The sequence below is a fragment of the Pezoporus occidentalis genome, unplaced genomic scaffold (assembly GCF_034315485.1).
Source record: "Pezoporus occidentalis ecotype Australia unplaced genomic scaffold, CSIRO_AGI_Poc_V1 ctg11, whole genome shotgun sequence".
In the NCBI taxonomy this organism is placed as follows: domain Eukaryota; kingdom Metazoa; phylum Chordata; class Aves; order Psittaciformes; family Psittacidae; genus Pezoporus; species Pezoporus occidentalis.
Genome location: NW_026912886.1, coordinates 12788163 through 12800410, shown reverse-complemented (window position 1 = coordinate 12800410; position 12248 = coordinate 12788163).

The window sequence follows — 12248 nt, the reverse complement described above, 5'->3', positions numbered from 1 at the left end:
GTTTTATGCCAGGAAACTTGGCTTGCAAGAAGAAATCTTTAGGAGCGAAAAAGAATCTGCCCTCCTAGAGTCTCACCGTTGCTGCCTTATGTAGCCTCATTAGTTTGGCTATTTCAAAATCCTTGTACAGCACTGATCTGGGGGTCTTGGAAAGGCAGGGACATCTAAGCTAAGAAACAGAACTGGCTGTTTTTCCCCCTTTACTTTTGTTTTCTTGGTTGTGTCCTTTGGCTTTCACCAGGGCAAAATTAAACCTGCTTTGGGGAATGACTGATTACTGTTGAATTATTACTATGCTATTAACAGAATAGCTGTTATTACTAGACTATTAACTGGACAGCTTTCCTCTTCCCTCTTTTGCTTTAAGGGTTCCCCCTGTTTCTGTAGCTCAGATAATCCAAACCCTTATCCATTCTCCCAGCTGCAAGAATGAGCCAACTCCCCTGTCATCCCATGGGTATGATTCCCCCCCACCCCCCCAGGATAATCACATGTTCTGGACTAGTATTTTTTTATTGCTTTTATTGAGAGATTTTATTACAAAGGAAAATATGTCCTGTATTTCTTAGGCTGGGAGGATATAGGCTTGGCAGTTAGGAACCACCATAGCAATTTTTAGCACACTGGTGTGGTTTACATGGATTAATCTGCAGTAACTCTTTGGAACGCTCTTCAACAGCTCAAAAGCTTCCTCAGTCCAAACAGTTTATAAGCTAAATAACAAAAGTCTTGTAAATATTTATTTAAAGAGACATATTTTGAATAACTGACATGTATAGAGCCTTCCTAGAGAGTGTGTTATCACCATCAATTTTCATGGTCTGATATAATAACAACTACCAGTGTAAGCCATGGCAGGGAAGATATTGACAGTCTGAGGCCACTGTTAGCACCAGTGTAATAATGGAGCAAAGAGACTGAACCGAGCTGCAAAAGCAGGACTCAAATTGGGTTTGTGTCTACTTGGCAAATCACTGGAAGAAAAAGTATGTGGGTTATCTGTTATTAGAGAGTGACTGTAAATAGTAAGTAGTTATGATGTAAGTATATATATGTATAATATGTAAGTAGTTATGATGTTATTGCAGTGTAATTATACAGAGCTTATTCCTTTTTAATAACTACCTAGAAGGCAGAGAAAGAAACATGATTTATAGAGCTTCATTTTCTTCTTTGGTGTCCCAAATTCTGAATGGTGTTTTTATGCCACAGTGATGGGCACTGTCTTGCCACCTGTATAGACTAAATTAATCTGTGGAAACAGCAGGTTAATTACTTAAACATATTGCTTATATTTAACCCTATTGTTTCATATTTAATATGTGTATTTTTAGAAGCCAACTAAAGTTATTTATGCTGCAAATGGCTCTCAGTTACGAGTTCATGAACCCTCTGATTAATATGAATTAGTAATGATAACATTGTAAATGTGTAGATGATCTTGAGAGAAAAACCCTGTTTGCTAGTCTTAATAATTATTACAGCTTCAAGCCTTTCATTCAGCTCTTTTGCGCCAAGAAATGGCATCTCATCCACCAGTATCAAAACCAGCTAAAATTCTGGCGTATTTCACAACCATTTTTTCCCCTCTATGTGTCTATAGTGATGATAGATGGCATGGACTGACTGTCCTTAGAAGTGAACGTATTTATTTGTCCACGGGATATGGATAGCACATGAAATTGCAGTGGTAGTGTAAACCTCCCCCACACATCACCCTCTGTCAGTGTGGCTCAGCTCTGACAAAAAGGGACACAGCGAGCCATGGGGAAATTGTGTTTAATTCCAAAGTCACACAGAGAGTCAGTGGCAGGCTGACAATGAGGACTTCCAGCCCCTCATCGACATTCCTCTGCCGTAAACACAGGGCACCAGCCCCAGCTCTAATGATACAGGGGGAGTTACGCTCAGAGCAAGAGATGCTCTGCAAAACGGCCTCCCTTCCATTCAGCTAAAATGCTGCTAGTGGGATGTGATTAATCTAACTTCAGACTCTAGAATAGCTACTATTAAACCCAGGGGATGATTTTATTGAAAAAATAAATAAATCTAGCTTTAAGGGGCGGGGGTTGAAAACAAGAAACATGTGTGGGAATTTTAGGCCTGATTTCTTTAAAAAAAGGAAGTTCTGCACTGTTGCCACCATGGCATGCAGGAGTCGGGTCTGTAACCAGCCCTGGGCAGCCTGCTTTGCTTTGCCCGCTCAGGCCAAATGTCCCTTCAACACAAGCTGACAACTGACTGTGCATTTTGATCAGGCACAGTCTCTGTTCGGTAGCTGGGCGGTTTGAATGCTGCTTCTGTCACCTCAGATCAAAAATAGTTTGGTATAGGCACCTCTCATACGCCAGCGAGCCCCACAAATCCTGTGGACGTTGTAGGGTGGCTGTTGGAGCTGTGCAGATGTTGGCTGGTTACAGTTCTGCTAAGTTACCTCAGATGAGAAACTTATGAGGAAAGCATTTGCTGGGATTACCCTTCGGGTAACCTCTGGCAATGTAATAGTGACACAGGATACTGTGATTTGCCACTTACTAGAATCCCAGTCCTGGATGTAAAACAAGTTATTATTTTGAGACTAAAAACCTTGTGTTTTTACTGATGCATATAATACTATATTGATCACGCTGGCAAAAGATGTGTATACTAAGATTTGATTTATCAGAGACAGCTTTTCCCAGCAAGATACAGGTGTTAGGTAAGTCAGCTTATTTTTCTTAAAGCTGTCATCAATATGACAATACAATTTCTCTGGTTCTGGTGTGATCAATACAATTGTTTCTGATTCCAGTGTTGCCATAAATCCCCTATAATCGCAGTCTGTGCCTTTGAATAAAGTTTGGTGGTGTTGTACTTCCAGAGCAGCTGAGTTGTCATCAGACCTTTGTTTTCCTTTTTTCTTAAAGGTCTCTGATTGCCTTCATTACTGAAAGCTTGTATCTATATGTATTTCTAGTGCCATTCTCACTTATGTGAGTATGAGAAGCTGCCAATAGGTGTTTAAGTTCTGCAGAAGTGTGATTTCGTCATTCAGACTCATGCTATGCCCTATCTTCACACATATATGTTTACATTGCATTGTACGCAGTGGAGAAGTAATGAAGTTTTCTTGTACGTTACTTGGGGTGAGGAAGTTTAGTGCATAGGATGTGGAGTAGGATCCCTATAATTGCTCCACAACTGACTCACCAGTGCTGTGACCCTAGGCAAAACCCTGTCTCTCTGGCTCTGACCTTCTTCTTGCATAAGTTTTATGTCCTTCAGAGAAGCCTTGTCAAGATAATTTATGTTTTAAAGCACACTGAAATCCTTGGCTATAATATACTATTACAGTACATACACACAGTAAAGGACATGGGTATCCCAGAATATGACTCTGGTTAGTCACTGTATTTAGTAAGTTCTTCATGCTATCCTGTGAGGGCCCACTATCTGGGTGCATTTCAGAAGAAATCTCTTAATGCTGGTTAACACTGGTATTTACACAGAGGTTGCACCTACATGACCAGTCGTAGCATTAAATATGAGACTTTTAAAACTAGATCCTTCAGCTCCCTACTAACTCGGTTGTGGCTGGACTTTGTGAGCTTTAAGGAGTTTTCAGTGTTCCTTTGCCTTGGTTTCCCACATCTTCAGTCAGCTTCAGGGGCAATTTCCCCAAAGGCTCAGTATGATTGTGCAGGAAAAGTATCATAAAGGATTTGTGTTTACGAGCTATAATTTCATACTGGAGTTCCATTTATTGCCCAGATTCAGAGCATTTTAGAATATGCTAGGAGCTGTGTCCACTGATTTCTGGAAAATGACAATATATAAAGTTAAGTAAATTTGGGGAGGTATAGGTCACATTTAAAGCTCCAGAGCTCACCTCTCTGCACACACACAACCTCCAAAAGACTTCACTATCATGGCCTTAGATGTGTCCCTCAAAGTTTCTGAACTCAGTCGATTCTTGATCAAAACTTAGGCTTCTTTAAGAAAGGCATAGGGACAGTCTCAGCCTTTGGGAACATTCAAGGACACCTTGGTGGAACAGAACTTTTAGTGTCTTTGGGTACAGTAGGGTTTGCTTGGTGTGCAGTTAGGTAGGTGAACCCTGTGAAGTTTGGTGTTGGTTACTGGAAAGTGTGTTGTTGGAAAGTGTGCCAGGTAGAGATGCAGATGGCCCAAGGAGTGAGGAGGTAGAAGGTGCACACTGAGTGGTTGGTCTCTGGCTTGCAATATCCCTCTTCTTCTTCCTACCACCTCCACACTTCTACTCTGAGACTCACGAAGAAAGTATGAGTAATGAGACAAAGTGGGAACACTCTTGGAAACGAGCATTTGTGCAAACCACTCAGTCCTATTAGCCTAAAATGATGTGGTTTAGGTATAGATGAGTATAGTGTAGACCCACAAATGTTAGAAAGGCAGTGCGGGAAACAGTGTAAGTGCTTGAGGGTTATAAATCTTTCCCAGAAGTTCTCCATTAGATGAAGGTTTTCATGGAGTGTCCTGAAATTAATCTAGCAGCATGAGTAAGGATGTGCATAGGAGTCAACCTCATGGAGGATAGATGTGGTGGGAAAAGGCTAGCATGTCCTCCTCTGGCCATGTGAGCTGGTGGTAGATCTATCCACTGTCATAGTGGGATCAAGGCAGGTGAAATGGGAATGAAGTGCCTCCCAGGAAAGGTGATTGACAAACCTGTCTGCTGCAACAACAAATCACAGATGAAATTATCATTTGAAAAGGAAAGGAAAAGAAACAAACATACAGATTTGAAGCATCCCAGGAATCTAAACAGAGGCTGCCTCACCATACAGACTCATTCCATTTTAGTGTGCTATTTCCCAAGTTGTTGCGTGAATGATCCCAGTGTCTTTGCCTTTACAACCTTGCCTGATAGGCCATTCCACACATTTATTATCCTCGATGTGAAAAAGTGCTTCCTAACGTCTGTTCTAAATCTGTTTTAATTTCCATTTATGCTCCATTGTCCTATAATCTGTTTGGAGCTGAAAATAGAACCAAGGTATGATCTTCTTACAACCCCTGGCAATAAATTTTATTAGTATTTTTTTCCAAATTTCACAACCTTGCAGTAAATAAGAAAGCTTTATGGGGAAAAATAACCTCTATCCTCCTCCACTCTCCTCCCCATCCACAAACCCCATGACCTTTATAAACTTTGACCAATATCATTGTTTTCCTTCACTGCTCCCCTTTTTACTTAATATTGCATTGGTTACAGGAGTAAACCAATTATATGTGTATTAAAAATGGAAGCAGTTTGTGTGCTGGCAATGTATATCTTTTACCAGTGGCTGATGGAAAAAAAATCCTCCCAGCTGCTCTGTAAAGCTCTCTCTATGCAGCTTGAAACATCTGGTTTGTTTTGTGTGCAGTCTTTTACACAGAGCATTTGCAATTCTTTATTCAAATTGGATTTTTAGTTCACTTTCCAGTGGAAAGGTTGATATGTTTGTCATTAATAAGCAGGGTAAAAGTAATATGTGTGTAATTAGAATTCAATCATCAGAACCAAGGTGGCAGGGTCCCCTAAAAGACATTTTCATTCACTTCAATCTGCAATCAGAGGATGAAGTTTCCTCAATGAGTTAATGCGGTTCGGTCCTGGTGGACTATAACATTGCTCCAGCAAGGCATATTTATTTGCATGATTGGCAATTAGAATTTATTGATTTCAAAAAAAGGAAATCCTTCCCTGGGTACTAGTGTTTCACTCCCTTGGCTGACGTTGGACAGGAAAAGCTGTCAAGATGTGGATATCACATCTGGGTTGGAGGAGGAGTACATAATTATTTCTATTTCTCAACAGTAATTTCTCAGGATCAAGGGCACTGATGGACTCTGGAGAGAGTTCACGCCAATATTCCTGGCAGGAAATGAGATGGTTGATGACTATAATAACGAGACCTTTTGGATAATCTCAACGGAGGATGCAATGTAGGCGCGCACCCAAACTAGTCTCTGCTAGATATGGGCACTTGATCAGGCTGGTCATACTCAGGTTTAGGCTTCAGCTGGAACTTGATATGAATCAGAAATCAGCCTAAAAGTGGATCCTAGAGTAGTCCTTAGGGTGCAATTTCATTACCATAGGCAGCTTTGAAGAGGTTCTGTCATGTTCATCTGTATCCAAAAGCAGAGTCAGAAAAATGACTCCCCTCACATAATGGTAAGGACCAGATAAGTACCTTCCATGGGAACTCCAAAGATGGGCAGCTTAGAAATTATAGAATTAATAAGAAAAATATACAGTAGTTATAAATAAAGAGTAAAATGAAAAGACTGAAGGAGCAAGAAGGGACATCTTTCTAAATCTTCATTTCCCCTTTTCCCCCTTTTGCCTTAGATCCGGTACATTTCAGATAATAGCCACTTTGTATTGCTATCAAGGAGAATAGATGCAAGCCCTTGTCTCATACTTACAAGGCAAATGACAGTATATAGACCACAAAGAGTTGAAATATTCTTCATTCTCCACCCTCAACTTGACCAAGAGACTGAAAGGACTTACAGCTCTGCCCTTTTTACCCATGCCCCCCATTTTCTCTCATCTATTGTTGCCAAATATGCAGTTGAAATTAATAGCACGGCTTCACCTGCCACATGTCAAACTTAATTTTACTTTAAATCAGTCTTAATTATTCTAGTGAAGTTTATAGTTTTAATGGAAAGACATTGCTTGCTTAAACTATAACATTTATTGCGAAGGGCCAAGAGAGATTTAGAGTCACATTGTCTTTCCAAAGTGGACAGTTTTTACTAGATGATATCACACCTCATGCCTCCTAAGAAGGTGAACTTTCTGAACCCAGCTATTCAAGACAGGACCAATGACAAAAAAAAAAAAGAGAGAAAAAATAAAACCCCACACAAATTGATTATAGAGACAAAGTCCAATGCCTAGTGTTGATTTCTCCATTTGCACCAGGGTACTTGAGCTCCAGTGTGTTACAGGCTAATCCTTGCCATGAGCTATTTTGGGGGAATGAAGAGAGAAGCAGGGAAATTCCAGGAATGTGGCTCCTGTTTGATAGGCTGACAAACCAGGTCAATGGCTAATACTGATCAGTATGAAATGCTTTGGCTCCGAGGAAGATTTAATGGTGCTCACTGCACTGTAGCTGCCTCCATCTCCTACTGGTGCCACTCATTTACTTGCAGGTGGAACATAAAACTAAGGGCTATTAAAGAGCCCACACTTTTTCTAGGAAGGAGGGTGTTAGGTCTACATTAGATCTTGGCACTAACCCAGAGCCTGTAATCACACCTTGCCAACTGTACCGAAAATTTCCCCTATGAGCTCCTTTGGCAACACCCCATTTTACAGAGCTAAGTCTGTGCAGCCTTTCAGTCCAGCTGCATTTCAGTCATAGGAAAATAATCCCCCAGGCACAATTTATTAAGCACTCTGGGATATCTCTGGCAGGTTTGTTTAGTGGTTAGAACATAAGAAAGAGCATCAGGATTCAATATCTGGTTATTTGATGATTACAAGTAAGAGTATTTAATCTTTGTTGTGTGCTCTGGTTTACCTGCCTGTGAAATAAGTGAAGCAATATTGCGAAAAATACAGAGTACATAGCCATCATTTATTATTGGCATAAATGATGCCTAAATTCACTCCAACTCCCTACAAGTCAGCTATCCAAAAGATAAACATCAGCTGAAGGTTTATACATGCATTGTTTCTTCTTTTTTGTTTTTCTTTCTTCTTTCTGTGGGCTTCCACTCAGAAAACAGATGGTCTCTCCTCACTGACATTTTCTTACAGTTTTTAAATGCTACTGCAGTAGGGGAGAGCTGAAATGTTCAATCTAGAGCTGTTCAGTCTCAATCTAGGTTCATAATTAACAGTAACCAAGTGAAGTTTAATAAGGGCAGCCCACCAACTTCTCTGTTTCTTTCCCCACGCATTCACAGCAAGGCCATAACGAATGTGCCTCTCCTGAAGCTTCCCCTGACCGTGACTCCCTGGAATATTTAGTCTTTACCTTTTGTGATAATTAAAGGAAGGGAAACGAAGCCTAAAGGAAGGCAGAGTGACATCTAATATTCCTTAATATTCTCTTGCTGCTTTAAGTGATGGCTTTTGCCAAAGAAGGGCCTCCCTCTCTTATCATCATCCAGGTCCTGACCCTGGGGCCAGGGATCCTGGCTGTAACTTGACCTGGGACCAGGTGTGTGCCTGCAGGTCACAAGGCTGACTGAAAAATACCAGCCCATGTGGTGCAAACAAGCCGTTCCTAAGCACGTTATTGCCTTTAACTCCTTCCAGCCCTCCTTATTGAGGCACTAGCACGGGAGTGCTACCTCCATGCATGCCTGCCATGGGCTGAGATTTGCTTGTGATCATGCACAAGTACCAAGCAGATGTCAACACTATGCCTCTGCAAACATGCCACATGCAGGGATAACCGTGCATGTTCTTAAGTGTGAGCATATACAAACTAGACCTTTCATTTGGGCAAGCAAGTGTATTGAGCCGTTTGCTTCCTTTCTTCGCTTTCACAAAGCTGTTGCTAACTCACCAGGATTGTACAGGGAATGGCCATGGAATGGGTGAGCTGCTCTAGGTTTGGAGACTTTCAAAGCTGCCTCAGATGTGCCTCAAGAGGAAATTCAGCGTTAATGCCTTCAACCGATTCAGTGACTATGGGAGCTGGACTATTAGGTACACCGTGCAAGAGGCCCTATGGAAATTCCCAAATGCCTCTTGCAAAAAAGCAAGGTTGTTGTAAGCCTGGCCTAAAATGCGTGTGCACACACAGTTAAGCTATAGTCTAAGCATTCGGCTGCCCTTAACTCTTTGTTATTTTGAGTATGGCTTACACATAGGTGCTCCTTTTCCTAGCAAAAACCCCACAATATATGCAATATATTCTTTTTATTTGCCTGATGCTTTTTATTTCTCCTTTTTTCCCCAGCCTTCAGCATGTCCCCAGGTCATACCTGTAAGCCTTTGTCCTCAGTTGAAATGTCTGGAGACTTTTATGGGGGGTTCCTGTCATCACATGCATCCTGGTGCATGGGCTTTTAGGCAGACTCTTCAAACTATGAATTAAAAAGCACAGCAACTGACAGCCCTGTGAACTACCTGTGAAAAATCATACCTGGGTTTATGAAGCTATTATGTCTTCAAGGACGTTCGGCAGCAATTCTTGAGGAGACAGTGTTACGGGGGAAAAAAAAAGGTTTTTTCAACATCAGTATCTCCTCTGTAGTGCTGGTACAAAATGAATAACGCTAAGTAATAAGTAGTCTGCATTGTTACAAGCATAGGGAGTGACCCAAAATCTGTTAAATAGGAAAATTTCCAGTGATATCTGTGGTCTGTGGTTGGGGTCTTCAGATAGAAAATCTCACTGGTATCCCATTTGAATTGTAACAGTCTCATAACAATTTGTTCAGTAAAATCATTACTAAAAGCCATTAATAATACGAATACATGAGCACTTCAGCTCTTTCCAAAGGGGCTAAGCCCCCTCTTCTCTCCTAGAGTCATGCAGCTTTAATGAAATCAAAGCTTTCCCTTTTCTTTTACTGATCATAGAAGTAAAAACATAGCCAGCACTGAATGCTTTCTTCCTTCTCCCTTTCCATTTTTGTTTGCTGCTGAAAAATAAAAATAAAAAATAGCCAAATCCATTTTAATGACACTTTATATAAACCATTTTTCCAGACTGAGATTATGGACATCACTATGTTCCACCCCATCACAAACTTTTACGGCTGATTTATAAAGTCCCAGAGAAGGAGATGTATAAAATTCATGCAGACCACGGATACCAGAAAACATATCTGGGAGCTTAGGCAGGGTTCCTTGGAGACACCTAATATGAAATTGAGCTGTTACCTTCCAGAATTGAGATATCAAAAGAAAGCAGATACCTGGTTGCTCAGGTAAAGCCCATTCCAAAAATCCATTTTAAACAGACTGAATTTGGTGCTGTGGGTTTATAGCCACATTCCTTCACCAGCACAACCAACAAAACAAACTTAACCAGAAAGATGCTCGCAAGTCATGGAGACAGAAGACAAAAAGCCAGCTTTACCTCCCAACTGCCTTGTAAGACTTGCCCTCGAGTTAAAATTATCATCCATACAATATGTTTAGAATATACAAAGCTAGATGTATCTTCATGACTGCAAGCACCATTCTGCAAACTCAGGCCAGACCAACTGGTCTGATGCTTCTGATGCTGTAGATCCTAGCAAATGAACAGAACCCCCTGCAAAAATCCATTGAAGTGTTAAAATCAGCACTCCGCATGCATCCTATCTTGTATGATTTAAATCAGTACAAGACCCTCATGCATTGGAAACAGTGTATTATCCTTTTCATCCCATTTATCTTGCAAAGTGAATTTATTAATTCTCTCTATACCAGGAAAATTTTCTATTTTTCACATGCCTTTTTTTTTTTTTACCACTATTGATTTCTTTTAGGAGCATTAGGGATGATGCATTAGAAATGCCAGAAAACCAAAAGCTTTCATCTACTAGTCAGAACATCAGATAAACTCAGTTTCCAAGTTTGGAGGGAAGATGATTGACTGGGAAACGATTTAATAATAACTTCTCCATGTGGAATTCTCCTTTAAAATGTATGTTCTGTACATGTCTACAGGTGTGTGAGTACATAAAAATAATAGATCTGGCAGAAAACTCCTCTGCTTTGGCACTTTTCAATCTTTCTGGGTTTGTTTTCCAATATAAAACAATCACTTTCACCAAAAACACTAACAACAATGAATTTGTTTACATGTCAATGAGGGAAAAATCCTTTGTTTGTTTTCACTGCTCCCCTGCATTACTCTTTTACTGCCATGGATATTAACTTTATCATTTGATGTAGAGCCAGTTAGCCTGTAGCATCATATCAAGACGGGTGCTATCTATGCCATAAACCTTGTCAGCAGTAGTCATGGAGTACTTGTTCCTAGCCACGTGTGCTCACATAGTGATGTCCCAGTACCGTTTGTGAATGCAAATAAAGGATTATTTTACACAGCTCTTGTTAATTAATACTGAGCTTGCAGAGAGAGAGGGGAACTTCTGTTTTAAGCTGAGGCTCACCTGCATGCCTTTGGGTTGGGAAGCAGAAGACATGCATGGCACTGGCCATTTAGGGATGCTCCATTAAGGGGAAAAGAGTGGCTGCAGTGATCCTTGGTCAAGCTCTGCTTGAACTTTTCTTGGGGCAGATCATTCATACAGATCAGCACTGATGTACATACAGAAGGTGGGAGATGACAGCTAATAATACAGCAGGCTAATGAGTGAGAAGCTCCTTGGCAGGACATATTCCTAGCTCTTCTGGAGGTACTGTGTTGGGATTGTGAAATTTGGCAGTCTGACGAGTGTCTTTTTTGTGCACTGTCACGCATGGTGTTTCCAATCAGCCTCCAAGCGCCAAGAACCTCCGACAGCAGCCAACCTCTCCGCCCTCCTGCTCAGCGCAGTAACTGCAGGCTCCCTCTTGGCAGGCATCTTCTGCACCCAAAATAATAAATAAATGAAAATAAAACCACTCTATAAGTGTGTGCATGTCTTCCCCCACCCCACCCCCCCACCCCGTATGAGAAAACAGAGTGGGGGAAAATGGTGCAGGTGGAGTAGGAAGAAAAGCAAAGAAAAATCTGCTCAGACAGAGAGACAAAACAAGCAACTGCTTAAGGGATTTGGCAGCAAATGAAAATGCCCCTTCCCCCTCCCCGTTTGGAGCCTGGTTCAGCGTGTACTGGTAGTGGATCACAGTACCAGCCACACTGAGATACAGGCAGACACTTCTGTCTCACCAGCTGCTCTGACAATCCATTTTCATACAGTAACGGGAGGAGAAGCAAATCTGCAAGATGGAGCTCCCGGTCACCGTGTGAAAGCTTCTCTCTGCACTGCCCCGTGCTTCAGGTGTCGGTGCTGTCAAAGAAGTTTGACAAGAGAGGAGACTAGCTTTCCTTAAAACACAGAGCTGCTATAGTCAGCATGGCTTTGATGGGTACCCACATCCAGGCTTGTAAGTTGTACACGATGGGATTTTGGACATTCCTATGGAAAACCTAAAGGGCTGCGCTGTGACTGATGGCTGAGATAGGTGTTCTTCCCACGGGGCAGTTAATGAAACAATCTCTCTATATTTGCTTAAGAAAATACCACCTTAAGAAAATGAGCTCTGGATACTATAGGCATTAATAATGTGTTGTAATGTTTTTTCCCAAGGGTGAGGGTGTTAACCC